Consider the following 14,837-nt stretch of genomic DNA (forward strand, 5'->3'; position numbering starts at 1 on the left):
CATGCTGGTAGCTTCGAGAACACTGTCCAACCATCTTGTCCTCTGTCGTCCCCTTCTCCTTGTGCCCTCCATCTTTCCCAACATCAGGGTCTTTTGCAGGGAGTCTTCTCTTCTCATGAGGTGGCCAAAGTATTGGAGCCTCAACTTCAGGATCTGTCCTTCCAGTGAGCACTCAGGGCTGATTTCCTTCAGAATGAAGAGGTTTGATCTTCTTGCAGTCCATGCAGTGGCGTAGCGTGGGTTGTCAGTACCCGGGGCAAGGCAAGTAATTTGCGCCCCCTAACCTGTGGATTTGTGCCCCCAAACCCGTGGATTTGTGCCCCCTAACCCTAACGCCCAGATGTTGCGCTGGGTGCGGCCGGCCCCCCCCTGCACCCCCCCACGCTACGCCACTGAGTCCATGGGACTCTCAAGAGTCTCCTCCAGCATCAGAATTCAAAAGCATCCATTCTTTGGCGACCAGCCTTCTTTATGGTCCAGCTCTCACTTCCATACATCACTACTGGGAAAACCATAGCTTTGACTATATGGACCTCTGTTGGCAAGGTGATGTCTCTGCTTTTTAAGATGCTGTCTAGGTTTGTCATTGCTTTGCTGCCAAGGGAAGGATTTCAGAACTCTGTTCCACCCCCACGCGTGGGCTCCCGGAGGGATAAATTGCCATTAATATATCCTCTCCTACTACTCCATCCCCACGCAGCAGACACGTGTCGGCGGGGGAGGCGCCGGGCTGCACGCACGCCTCCCCTAATTGCGGGGAAGCGCGCGCTCTCTGCCTAGCGCGGGAAGCGGGGAAAGGCGAGGCGCGCTCGGGCCGCGCTGCGCGTGCGGACGCGGCCCCCGCGGGGCATGCTAATGAGGTGGGCGGAGCCGCCTCCCATTGGCCGCCCGCCGCGCGTCTGGCGGTGAAGTCAGGGCTTTTTCTTGTCGCCCGAGGCGAAGCGGCGCGGATTGCTGCGGCGCGCGGCGCGGAAGGAGCTTCTCCTGCGAAAGCGGCGGCGGGGAAGGAGCGAGGTAAGAGGGCAAAGGGAAGGAACGCGCGTCAGGGGGAGATTTTGAACCTGCGTGTCTGCGTGAACGTGTGAACTGGGCTGGGATGCTGCTGCTGCTGGTGTCGCCGCCTCGGACTCTTCCAAGAGGGAATCCGGCTTATCCCGAGAGAGGCTTTGCGGGGGCGCGCGTGCACGCGCGCGCGCGCTTTTGCTTGCTTTAAAGGCCCGGCTCTTGGGCTGTTAGAGACGGCTGCTTGGAACGCGGAGGTTGCTTGGAACGCCTTGATTAGAACGCCTCCCCCGCGCGGATTTAGGGACCTCTTTAGGGAGTTGCAGAACCTGGTTCCCTCTCTCTATGTGTGTGTTGCAAAAGAACAAGTCGAATTGCCCCCCTCCCCGTTCGCACGGCGCGGAGATTCGGGTGTGATGGCAGCCCCACCCGGTGGATCTTCGCCATGGCAAACGGGTTTTCTTGATCCCCCCCCCCAAACGCCCCAAGAACTGGGCTGATGATGGGAGTCCATCTTTAAGGTGGTTGCCTTTTATAGACTGCGCGACCTTGACTTTCGGATGCCGGCGGTGCTGGAGGTTAAAGACCGTCGTGCATTGTTTTGCGGGGGGGGGGGGAGGAGAGAGAGAGAGCAAGGCGGTTGTCGCGTCCTGTATCTGTTGCTAGGAGCGGGTGAAAGTAGCATCTTCTCCGGGAGAGATCCCAGGAAGCGGCCGCTGGTGGCGCGTGGTGGTTCATTCACCGCCGTTTTGCCCTGCCCGCAGGGAATGGCATCCCTTCTCCTCCTCCTCCTCCTCCGCTCAAAATCCAACGGGGAAGATCACTTGCGCGAGCCCCTGTGGGAAGGGACGGGAGCTGCGATGCATTGCTGCCTGCCTGCAGGGGTTGCAGAGGACCAAGTCTTTGGGGGAATCGGAGAACAAGCCAAACAGAGGATTTTTAATTAAAAAAAAATTTGGACCAAATTTCTGGAGAATAGACTAGTCCAGTGGTCAGTATAATACATTTAGAAAACTGGTTCTGTGTGTCTCACTCTTCTCCTGGGTGTTGACCAGGAATTGCTGTGGCCGGTTTTTTCTGATTTACATGCAGAAATGTAAAATACCTCTGTGGGTTTATTTGGCTGTTTTGTGTTCGTTCTTCTTCTTTTTTAAAAAAAAAACAGTGTACATTAGAGGTTTATTTCCCCCGCAGAGCAAGACAAAGAGCTGAACGCTTGTGAATTCACATTTGAGTAAAGAATGAAACCTGTATCCGTGGCCTGCCAGGAACATTTACTGTTAGGCCCTTCAGCCCTTCCCGTCTTGAGGATGGGGGGGGGGGGTTGGGTTTTCTTGCTAGCCTGCTGCTGTGAACACGAAAGCTCCCACTTACTTATTTATTAGGCTATTAGTATAATGAAGAAAAGCCATCTCAGGCCTGTTGTAGGTATCCTGTTTCCATCAAAGAGCGTGTGCTTGTGTTGGCAAACCTTCTGCTTCGTTTTAGAAAGGGCATTTGCTTCTACAAATGTATTATACAAACAAAGCATTTTCAGGCATGGGAAATGTGTGTACGCTCAGGGCTATTCAGTTGCATTTCTGTTAACCGGCGAGTTGAATTTTCAGCAGGGATCCTTGCCTTTGAAACCCCTGTCCTTTCTCCCTATCAGGATGCTGTGACAGAGACTTTATGTATAGGATTGCAGCTTTAAAACATAAAACAGCTGGGAGTAAGCCCAGTTAAGGGACTTCCTTTTGAGTAGATATGTATAGGATTGTGCTGTAAGTGACCCGCACTGAGACCTTCTGTGGATAATTATTATAATAATGGTAATAATTTATTATTTATACCCCGCCCATCTGGCTGGGTTTCCCCAGCCACTCCGGGCGGCTTCCAGCAAAATATTAAAATACAATAATTCATCAAATATTCATCACAACCTTCTCCCAGGCCTGTGCAGTTGTGGACTTCTTTCTGAAGGGCTTATAATATATCTACTGTGGCAACTGTAATAAATTCGTTGAATGTTGCTCTTTAGTTGCTATTCAGTTGGATCAAAAGGATAATATTGTGACTGAGTACACATTACCAGTGTGCTCCCATTGCTGGCTTTTTAATCGTCCTGCGTGTAACATAATTCACAACGCAGCACCGTCTTGTAGGTGTATGTTTGTTTGTTTTTAAAAGAGATACAGCTGTTTGACGTGTTTTCCCTCAAACCAGTTTCAGTCTGAAAGGAAAACTTGAGCCATGTTTCAATTCACTTTTAAGCTGAGGTGTGGACACTTGAGGCACCCATTGCACATGCGCAGATGACGGCGCTTGCGCACAGATGACAATCTTAATGGAAAGGAGGGTTTGCAGGGCTCAGGAAACCAAACAATAATGTGCATTGTGTAAAGCAGGGGTCAGCAAACTATTTCAGCCATGGGCCGGTCCACCGTCCCTCAGACCGTGTGGGGGGCCAGACTATATTTTGGGTGGGGGAAATGAACGAATTCCTATGCCCCACAAATAACCCTGAGATGCATTTTAAATAAAAGGACACATTCTACTCATGTGAAAACAAGCTGATTCCTGGACCATCTGTGGGCCGGATTGAGAAGGAGATTGGGCCAGATCCAGCCCCCAGGCCTTAGTTTCCCTACCCATGGACTAGATTGCCTACCCCTGGTGTAAAGACATCCCAGCCCCCCTCTGACTGTATGCAAATGCATCTTGAAACATAGCAGGGGGAAAATGTCCTTGCTGCACTTTAAGCTGCTAATGTGTACATAGCCTAAGTCTTTTCAACGGGTAAGCGTCAAATCCAATTAAATGCATTCAGTAAGCATCCAGATCTCTCCGCCTTTTCCTTAAAAGGTAAAGGGGCCCCTGACCATTACGTCCAGTCGCGGACGACTCTGGGGTTGCAGCACTCCTCTTTCTTTCCTGGCCGAGGGAGCCGGAGAACAGCTTCCGGGCTTGTGGCCAGGAGACTAAGCCGCTTCTGGTGAACCAGAGCAGTGCACTGAAACACCGTTTATCTTCCCGCTGGAGCAGTACCTATTTATCTACTTGCACTTTGATGTGCTTTCGAACTGGTAGGTTGGCAGGAGCAGGGACTGAGCAACGGGACCTCACCCCATCGCGGGGATTCGAACCGCCGACCTTCTGATCGGCAAGCCCTAGGCTCTGTGGTTTCACCCACAGCACCATTCCTTAATTGCCAATAAATACATGTTTCCATGCCACAGTTATTAATGCTTTAAAAAAAGAGGCCACGAGCAGGCAAACTTTGCTGAGCCTCCTAAAATATTAAGAATTACAGAAGCAGCTTAGTCATGCTGGCCATATGACCCAGAAGCTATACACCGGCTCCCTCCGTCAATAAAGCAAGATGAGCGCCACAACCCCAGAGTTGGTCACGACTGGACCTGATGGTCAGGGGTCCCTTTACCTTTATCTTTACTGGCGAGTCTCTACGTTCAGCAAGCTCTGAAATTCTTGGATATAATGAACCAGCATGGATTTGAACATAGAGCACTTTCACATTACCTAGAAACCCAAAATTAAAGACATATGTACCATAAGATATCCCAGAACAGATGGACAATTGGACAATAGAAATGAGAAGGAAATGAATTTCCTCCAGATTATTAACACTTAACTAGAAAGTTTGACATTGCTCACATGCTTAAGCCAAAACATCCTATTATTAGAAAAGCAGACCCTTGACAATTAGCAGTTAAAGTTGGGGATGTAGTTTGTTTTGTAATGAACCCCATCATAGTACAAGCCAAGCCATACAGAGAATGGAAATTTGGCCGATGGTGTTTCTTCGAAAGCGAGGCAGTAGCAACCAGGAACATATTTACTAGTACAGTGGTACCTCTGGTTACATACGTTTCAGGTTACATACGCTTCAGGTTACAGACTCCGCTAACGCAGAAATATTACCTCGGGTTAAGAACTTTGCTTTAGGATGAGAACAGAAATCATTCTCCGGAGGCGTGGCAGCAGCAGGAGGCCCCATTAGCTAAAGTGGTGCTTCAGGTTAAGAACAGTTTCAGGTTAAGTACGGACCTCCAGAACGAATTAAGTACTTAACCCAATGTACCACTGTACATACAGAATATGCTCTGTAAAATGTTAGCCCCTTCCTTTGTGTTGTGGGGACACATGTACAGAAACCATTTGAAAATCCTGTGTTGAAAGCAAAGCCAGTAAATTAGGCCAGATATTTTCATATTTACATTTTTTTTTACCTTTTTTGCAGATAATGTTAATGAAGGCAAAGCATTGGATCATTTCATATTATTGCCATACGTCATGGGCAGAATTTGGGTTGTAGTCTTTTTCGGTTCTGCTTGGCCTCCAAAACTTTTTCTTTGTCAGATGGCCTGGTGCAATCTACCAGGTCACAGTGGCGTAGCGTGGGTTATCAGCACCCGGGGCAAGGCAAGTAATTTGCGCTCCCTAACCCATGGATTTGCGCCCCAACCCGTGGATTTCCCTAACCCCCAGATGTTGCGCCCGGTGCGGCCGGCCCCCCCTGCACCCCCCACGCTACGCCACTGCCAGGTCATGTAGACTACATCTCCCATCGTCCTTGACCCATGGCTGTGCCTGCTGGAGCTCATGGGAGATGCAAGATTCGACCTACCTTGACAGAGGGAGATATTCCAGGCTGAGTATGAAAAGGGAATTGGCACAAACATTCACGCTATTCAAAAAAATAAAATATGGGGCCCCACAGTTCTGGTCCCCAGTGTGTTACAGAGGTTAGAGTGTCAGACTTTGACCTGGGAGGGTTCATATCCCCACCCAACCATGAAACTCACTAAATTACTCTGCACCCATCACTCAGACTCAGCCTAACCTACCTCACAGGGTTGATGTATGCATAACATGGGGAGGGGCTCCTTGGAGGAGAGGTGTAAACGAGTAAATAAATAGGCTGTCTTTTTCAGATTGGAGGAGGCAAGGAGTTGCTACGCCCTTAGAAGCCCAGTGAAACTTCAGGGGGGATTCCTTCCTTCGCAGTTTGCAGCTAGAAGAGCGCCAGGGTTGCAATTTTTGACACTGGGCTGCCGAGGTGCTCTGCTGCAGTTTTGGCACAGTGTCCCTTTTCAGCCTGGCAGTGTGGGGCAACGTTGAATGCATGAATCGGGAGCGGAGATCTGCCACCAAGCGAGGGAGGAGGACCCTTGTTTCAGATCCGTGTGAAGGGAAAGAAAGGAGCGCTGAGTTGGCAGCTAGCTACAGAGGTGGGTGGATCAGAAAAGAAGGGAAAGCAGCTGTTCCTGCCCCCCCCCCAAGTTTGGAGCTAGGGAGAAAGCTGGGGAGTCATCTGCCTGGCATTGCAACACTTCCACGAAGCGCTCAACACCAGAGGCGCTGCCACCGGTGTCACAATCGCACGCACACAGCTCTGAATAGAAGCACTGTTTTGTACTGAGAACGGTTAGGAAGAGCAGGGGAGGGTGGTCCTCTGGTCGCATCACCAGGCAAACTGCCGTATTTTTCGCTCTATAAGACGCATCAGACCATAAGACGCACCCAGCTTTTGGAGGAGGAAAACAAGAAAAAAAATATTTTGAATCTCAGAAGCCAGAAAAGCAAGAGGGATTGCTGTGCAGTGAAAGCAGCAATCCCTCTTGCTGTTCTGGCTTCTGGGATAGCTGCGCAGCCTGCATTCGCTCCATAAGACGCACACACATTTCCCCTTACTTTTTAGGAGGGAAAAAGTGAGTCTTCTAGAGCAAAAAATACGGTATTTGGGGCTTGAAAGTGGAGAAGGAAGATTGCGTGAAAAGGGCAATAGTGACTTTGAAAAAGAATGGGGACTTTTTACAGTCGGACCTCGGGTTACAGGCGCTTCAGGTTGTGTTTTTTCGGGTTACAGACTTGCCAAAACCCGGAAGTACCGGAATGGGTTACTTCCGGGTTTCGAGGGTCGCGCATGCGTAGAAGCGCTAAATCGCGCTTTGCGCATGCACAGCAGCGCTGAATTGCAACCCACTCGTGCGCAGACGTGCCGCTGCGGGTTGCGGACGTGCATCTCGCACGGATCATGTTCACAACCCGAGCATCCACTGTACAATATATTTGCAGAATCAACAAGAAGAAATGGTCTCGCTGGCTGGATTTAAATAAACATTTGCAACTTCATTTATTGAGAACCAGAAGTATAACAGTGTGACAACATATGACAGTATACAAACAGCAGAATGTATCATAGGATGTAACAAACAAGAAACGGTAGTTGAGGGAAGTCAACAGGGTGCGGGGAAATTGGAAAATGTATGCTTAGTAATGTTATTGGTTATTTGTTTTGAGAAAAGAAGCTTAATAAAAATTATTATTTAAAAACAAAAAGTGGAGAAGCTAGAGAATTGCCGATCTGGCTGCTGGGATTTCCAGAGGCTCTGGGGTTCACTGTGACATCAGTTAACCCCCCCCCCAAGGCAAGAAGAAGAAGAAGAAGAAGAAGAAGAAGAAGAAGAAGAAGAGGAGTTTGGATTTGATATCCCACCTTTCACTCCCCTTCAGGAGTCTCAAAGCGGCTAACAATCTCCTTTCCCTTCCTCCCCCACAACAAACACTCTGTGAGGTGAGTGGGGCTGAGAGACTTCAGAGAAGTGTGACTGGCCCAAGGTCACCCAGCAGCTGCGTGTGGAGGAGCGGAGAATCGAACCAGGTTCCCCAGATTACGAGTCCACCGCTCTTAACTAGTACACCACACTGGCACTACGGGCAAGGGCCTGTAGACTGAGCACCCCTGGATTTAGGAAACTCCTGTGCACTGCACAAAAGATATAGACAGGCTCTGACTGGCAGCCTGCCTCGGAAAAGAGTGGAAGTTGGAGAAAGAAGAGGCTGGTTGCTGGAGCCCTCTTCAAGGTTGCTACCTGGGATAAATGCTTCACCTGACCAGTGAATGGACTGGCTGTGCTTGCTGTCAACTACGCTCCCTCCAGGCCACAGACTTATAATATCACTCGGGACACGAGAAAGGCCTTAGTGAGCGCCGGTTAGCTAGACAAGGTCTGTCCATTCCTTACCATATAAGGTTTACTCTGGTATATATGCCTCTCTGCAAGAGCTTGCAGCCTTACAAGTGGAAGGCACTGGGGTATTCTTAATTATTAGGAGAACAATCACAGCTCCCCCCCTTCTTTCTGGCAATCCCAATTACAGATATTTATTTCCATTGCTGTGGCAGCGCATTCTCAGTGATGTGATCGGCTGAGATAAACAGGAAGCAAAGCAGCGGTAATAAAAGAAATACGATTTTGTAATTATGAATCGCATTGTAACTGGGGCTGCCCCTCTAGGAACACGGCGTTTCTAGAACGTTGCCAAAAATCTCTTTAAAAGACTGCAAAGAGCTAAATGGCCTTGGGTAGCTCTGCCAGCTTCTAGGAAGCAAGGACATTTTTAATTGGGCATAGGATGTGCCAGGCATAATGGTGGTTAATGAGTTGGAAAAAAGCATCTCTGAGCAGGATGCTGGCCTTCTTCTCACCTGTCTGGAGTCAGTTGGTTCAGTGTAGAATAATGGAAGGCGTAAGTCGCAGAGCAGGGGACATCATTCGTGCCGTGAGTCTCCTAGGTCCTTTAAGACGTTGCTCTGTTCTTTGTTCCTGTTTCCCAGATGTAGCAAAATTCACCGAATCATATAATCCTAGAGCTGGAAGGGACCCAAGAGTCCTCTCATTCAATGGGTCATTCATGCAATGCAGGAATTCATGTGTGCTGAATCTCACTGGGTGACCTTGGGCCAGACAAAGCCTCTTAACTTACCTCGCAGGAGTGTTGTAGGGATTAACTGAGGAGGGAGGTGTACCATGCACTCCGTGGAGAAAAAGGTGGGGCATAAATTTCAGTAAATAAGGTCTTCTGCTGACCTGCTTAAGAAAGCTGGAGGGGCCAGCCAGATGGAGATGTCAGTCGCAAACTGGGCATCCAGAGCTCTCCATGTGGTCACAATTGGACCTGCGCCAGTCACAAAAGGCGCCTGGCTAATTTCAAACACTGTGAAGCACATTTAGTACCCCCTCCCCTTGCCAGCAGGTCCCAAGGCAGGGGACGACAATTTAAAATCCAGCATTTTGTTGTTGTTGTTTAGTCGTTTAGTCGTGTCTGACTCTTCGTGACCCCATGGACCAGAGCACGCCAGGCACTCCTGTCTTCCACTGTCAAACTCATGCTGGTAGCTTCGAGAACATTGTCCAACCATCTCGTCCTCTGTCGTCCCCTTCTCCTTGTGCCCTCCATCTTTCCCAACATCAGGGTCTTTTCCAGGGAGTCTTCTCTTCTCTTCTCATGAGGTAAAGTATTGGAGCCTCAGCTTCAGGATCTGTCCTTCCAGTGAGCACTCAGGGCTGATTTCCTTCAGAATGGAGAGGTTTGAACTTCTTACAGTCCATGGGACTCTCAAGAGTCTCCTTCAGCACCAGAATTCAAAAGCATCAATTCTTTGGCGATCAGCCCTCTTTATGGTCCAGCTCCCACTTCCATAAATCACTACTGGGAAAACCATAGCTTTAACTATATGGACCTTTGTTGGCAAGGCGATGTCTCTGCATTTTAAGATGCTGTCTAGCATAAAACAGTTAAAATAAAATGAACGAAAGGGCCGTAGGTTGCACCCCAAAATGCTACCTCTGAGAAGACTAGTTTTGAACCTGATGAAACCGCAAAATCTTGGGGATGTTAGAATGGTCACACTGATATATTTTCCCACTTGGAAGTTTTATTTTGCTTCTTCTAAGATCTGCCCGGTGTGATCCACAAGGAGACAGTCTCTGGGGAAATTAATTATTGAAAGGGTCTGTTTAATATTTTACAGTTGCTTTTTGATACGGCTTTAAAATGAATTCTCTCCAAACTGGGTGAGTAGGCAATAAAATGGCAAAGCAATTAAATATAAGCAAGTTCAAAGCGATGTATGATTCGTCCCCAACCCCCCGAATTTCACATATGGGCTCATGGGGTGTGAACTGGCATTGACTTACCAGAAATGAGACCTTTATATCAGAGTGGATAGCTTGGCGACAATGTTGACCCTGTGTGCATGGCAGCTGTGGAAATGGGATTGTTAGGAAAGGGGTTGAAAAGAACACAGCAATTATCATAATGCTTTTATGCAAATCTATGGGGCGAACACACTTGGAACACCATGGGCAGTTCTGGTTGCTTTAAATAAAGGATACCACAGAGCAGGAGAAGTTTCAGAAAAGGGCAAGCCAAATGATTGAGGGTTGGAGCAACTCTTCTATGATGAAACCAGGAGGGTTGGAGCTGCTACCTCGGGTGGTGGAACCCCAAGAGGCAGTGCCTGGTGTTTGAAATTAGCCAGGAGCCAGGTGCGGGTGGCACTGTGGGTTAAACCACAGAGTCTAGGGCTTGCCGATCAGAAGGTCGGCGGTTCGAATCCCCGTGAGGGGGTGAGCTCCCGTTGCTCGGTCCCTGCTCCTGCCAACCTAGCAGTTTGAAAGCACGTCAAAGTGCAAGTAGATAAGTAGGTACCACTCCGGCGGGAAGGGAAACGGTGTTTCCGTGCACTGCTCTGGTTCGCCAGAAGCGGCTTAGTCATGCTGGCCACATGACCCGGAAGCTGTACACCGGCTCCCTCGGCCAGTAAAGCGAGATGAGCGCCGCAACCCCAGAGTCAGCCACGACTGGACCTAATGGTCAGGGGTCCCTTTACCTTTACTATCAGCCAATTGCGACCAAGTGAAGATGGCTGGGCCTGACATCTCCACCATCTAGAGATCCTTAGATCTGGTCTGTTTTCACACACTAATAGCACATCCTGTAGAATTCTATCAGTTATATATTACCTGCACAGTTGGAATGAATTTCAGGAACCAAAATTCTTTTTCTGTGCTGCCGGTGCAGTGAACAATGTTACGGCTAATAGTTGTCGCTTGTCTTCACTTACCCCACCCGTCTACCATGCTCACAGTTGTGAAGAATATTCATACACCACGTCTTCTTCTTTGGTGATCACTACGAGTAAGATTGTCTTCCATAAACCACCCTTCTAAACCACAGAGCCTAGGGCTTGCCGATCGGAAGGTCGGCAGTTCGAATCCCTGTGATGGGGTGAGCCCCCATTGCTTGGTCCCTGCTCCTGCCAACCTAGCAGTTCAAAAGCAAAGTTCAAAGTGCAAGTAGGTAAATAGGTACTGCTCACGGCGTTTCCGTGCACTGCTCTGGTTCGCCAGAAGCGGCTTAGTTATGCTGGTCACATGACCTGGAAGCTGTATGCCAGCTCCCTCAGCCAGTAAAGCGAGACGAGCGCCACAACCCCAGAGTCATCCGCGACTGGACCTAACCATCAGGGATCCCTTTACCTTTGCCTTTTATGAGTAAAATTGTCTTCCATAAACACAGTTTTAACAATGAGTCCGTAAGTGACTGTGGAGGCCATTTCTGGATCCACACATCCTTCCACAGTGGGGACATTGATTTCCGGACAGGAGTTGATCATGGTTTGGATTTGCCAAGCGTGCCTTCCTCTTAGCATGTTTCCCACTTGCGTCCTGAGTTTGAGTGTCTTCAAAGCCCATGACACCTTGGGTAAAGGTGGTTTTCCAATTGGAGCGCTCACAGGCAGGTGTTTCCCAGTTGTCTGTGTTCATACTTTTTTAAAGATTTGCCTTGTGTCAGTCTTTAAACCTCTTTTGTTGACAACCAACAATACGCTTTCCATTTATAAGTTCAGAATAGAGTAGTTGCTTTGGAAGACGATCATCAGGCATCCGCACAACATGACCAGTCCAACGAAGTTGATATTGAAGAATCATTGCTTCAACACTTCAACAATATTTCTACGCTATGAATGGTCTGTGTCACCATTAAGAAAAAGAGGTAGGAATATGCCAATATATATGAGGACTGTGCCTGGATAAAGTGATTTCTCTTTTAAGTTCTCAAATTTCTCAAAGTTGTCATCTGAACAAGCCAGATGTTTTACTGAGAATCACAACCAGTCCATTATTTGAAAAATAAGACATTAGAGCTGTCTTGCCCCAAAATGGCAACTAGACATTCTGTTTTGTTGACTGTAACTTTTGTTTAAGGATCCATTCAGTTCCTAGCTTATATATCTTGAGTTTCTAACGCTGCTGGCACTTCTTCAGCCTTCTCAAGCATTTTTTGCCAGGCAGAGATATGTCCTTGGTCTTTGACAATCCCTCTTTGCTTCCCAGAATGAAGGATGAAGAGGTCAGTGTGCGACTGTAGACTCTTACAAAGTTAAGAGACGCGTCATGGGATCTGCCGGCTGGCCTCACCCGCTGTTCGAATGTAGCCCCTGGAAGCTCTGGTAGAGAAAGATTCTCCCCTCCAGACTTATATGGCTGCCCTCCTTTTTGTAGAAGAATATCCAATATGACAGCTAGGGAGGCAACAGATCTTCAAAGCCTTGCATCACTCCTGGAAGGCACCCAAGCGAACTTGGATAATGGCCAGACTACATACGATGCTGAATGTGCCACTGAATTATTGTGTTGCTTTACTGTTAATAGCAGGAGTGCCTGATCAGTTTTCAGACTTCAAGGCAGAGGGAGCATTTTTAAACCATTTCTTCACCCACCGTGGTTCCAGTGTGTGATGTCAGGTGCGGATTATATGCAGTATGTAGCTATGCCTGGAGTATGCTGCTACAGTTGCTTCTAGGGACACGGGTGGCGCTGTGGTCTAAACCACTGAGCCTCTTGGGCTTGCCGATCAGAAGGTAAGCGGTTTGAATCACCGCGACGGAGTGAGCTCCCGTTGCTCCGTCCCAGCTCCTGCCAACCTAGCAGTTCGAAAGCATGCCAGTGCGAGTAGATAAATAGGTACCACTGCAGCAGGAAGGTAAACGGCATTTCCATGTGCTCTGGTTTCCGTTACAGTGTCCCCTTGCACCAGAAGTGGTTTAGTCATGCTGGCCACATGACCCACAAAGCTGTCTCTGGACAAACGCCGGCTCCCTTGGCCTGAAAGCGGGATGAGCGCCGCAACCCCATAGTCGCCTTTGACTGGACTTAACCTAAGGTTACCAGACGTCCCCGTTTCCCAGGGACAGTCCCCGGATTTACAAACCAGCCCCCATACAAAATCCATTGAAGTTGAAATGTGTCCCTGGATTTTAAAAAATCTGGTAACCTTAACTTAACCGTCCAGGGGTCCTTTACCTTTACCTTTTTCTTTTTCTTTTTTACAGTTGATTCTGGAATGGAAGGGTTGTCGAAACCGAATGTGTGTAAGAACAAAATGTGCATGCATTCCTGTCATGAACTGGCAGGACAACGGGGAAGAGGATCCCGGGGAGGGGTGTGGCCGGGAGGAATTGTTGAAATGAAATACAGTGAAGTACATTAATAGTGAAATACAATTAAGAAGTAGTATATTTTTTGGGAGCCCCCAAGAGAGTGGAGCCCTAAGCTTTAGCTTGTTTAGCTTATACGTAAATCTGGCACTGACTGCACTGTAAGTTTAGCATTTTGTTCGGCATCGCTAAACAGGATAGTTGCTTTCTTGCGCTTTATTTATGGACCGTAGGAAGGGACAGCTGATTTGGAGGAAGAACATAAATGTGTCATCGTGTTAGATACTGGCAAATAGCAGATGGCTATAGTGGCTTTGGCAACCAGCATGCCCATGAGAAGTTTATTTCTTTGAGGGATGGGCAAACTTCTGTCCACGGAAAATCCTCCAGACATGACCAGTTCTAGGAACTAGATGAGTTTCGTGCTGATTTCTGCATTGCTTGAGAAAGAACTGTGGGAAGGGAGAGGTTGTATCCAAATTCCCCGCTTGTACTTAACGTTCTTTCATTGTGTCATTTTAAGATGAAGTTGAGTAACACAGGATTAAAAAAAGCGTTAAAAGGATTTGTTTTTTGGTGGGCCACTAGGGGCTGGTGGCAAACCTCCAAGTTGGGTGCTCAGTAATGGATTCAGCCTTGCCTGTAACACTTTGTCTCAAAACAGCACCAGGAACATAAACTCAGATGTTTGGGAACACAGCAATTGTGTTGGCTGTGAATAGACAATTCTTTGGCAGATACTTTAAGGAATTGATTGGTTGCAGAAGCTTAATGTGCCGTTCTTTAATACCCAAAGGCTATCTTTCAGCTCCTCTTCTTAAAATATTAAGGGAAACATTTTTAGAGTGGCCAAACAGCTAAGAGTCTTGTTTTCAATAAGAGGTTGTCCAAGCCACATTCTGGCTGCCTGCTCTATATGAATCACTTTTGTGCTGTACATTATAATCCTAGGTGCTTATGCGATGAGTCACAGTGGCCTACTCGGTTCTTGACTAAGGATGGTCATGATTCTTGTGCAGCAAGATACGAAGGAGCACACCCCCTCTTGTAGCTGACCCTCTGAGCAGATTTTGTTTTAAACAGTGGCAGATAAATGTCTGTGCTGTTAGGGTTGGGCGAGGTCTGGTTTTCAACATTGCGGTATATCATCAAGCTAAATATCGTGATACACCGATATGTCACAACGTCTGAAATAATGATGGAGCTAGGGAGAGACACTGGCTGGCTTCACAGTTGAACACGTTGTAAACTTTGGATGAGAAATTGGGTTGGCAAAAACGGAACTCCATAGCGCCTTCTGGTTTCATATTGTGATAATTCATATACGACACATATAAAGCGCTTTTTCTTTGCCAATGTGAGCCCCAAGATTGTCAGCTGCTAGCACATTCAGGCTTGCTTTATTGTACTATGACTGTCTAGAGGGGCTGGGAGCTGGGGGCACTGTTATACAGTGGTTCCACTCCTTTCTCCTGGGCCGTGTTCAGAAAGTGGGGGGGGGATGAGCGTTCAGACCCCTGGGCTCTCACTTGTGGGGTGCTTCAGG

The 14,837-nt window shown here is 48.1% G+C and overlaps 1 protein-coding gene across 2 annotated transcripts in view; it reads left to right on the top strand.

Moving 5' to 3' along the window:
• Positions 1 to 898: 898 nt before the first annotated feature.
• Positions 899 to 14,837, top strand: part of SORBS1 (sorbin and SH3 domain containing 1) — a 184,868-nt gene continuing 170,929 nt past the window's right edge. The window contains exon 1 of one of the 2 annotated variants that reach the window (XM_081911683.1): positions 899 to 1,014. The gene's annotated coding sequence lies outside the window, so the exon portion shown is untranslated. The remainder of the gene's footprint in view (positions 1,015 to 14,837) is intronic. The other variant, XM_081911663.1, reaches the window with a different exon arrangement.

The sequence above is a fragment of the Podarcis melisellensis genome (genome assembly GCF_964234715.1).
Source record: "Podarcis melisellensis genome assembly, chromosome: 5".
NCBI classification, from domain to species: domain Eukaryota; kingdom Metazoa; phylum Chordata; class Lepidosauria; order Squamata; family Lacertidae; genus Podarcis; species Podarcis melisellensis.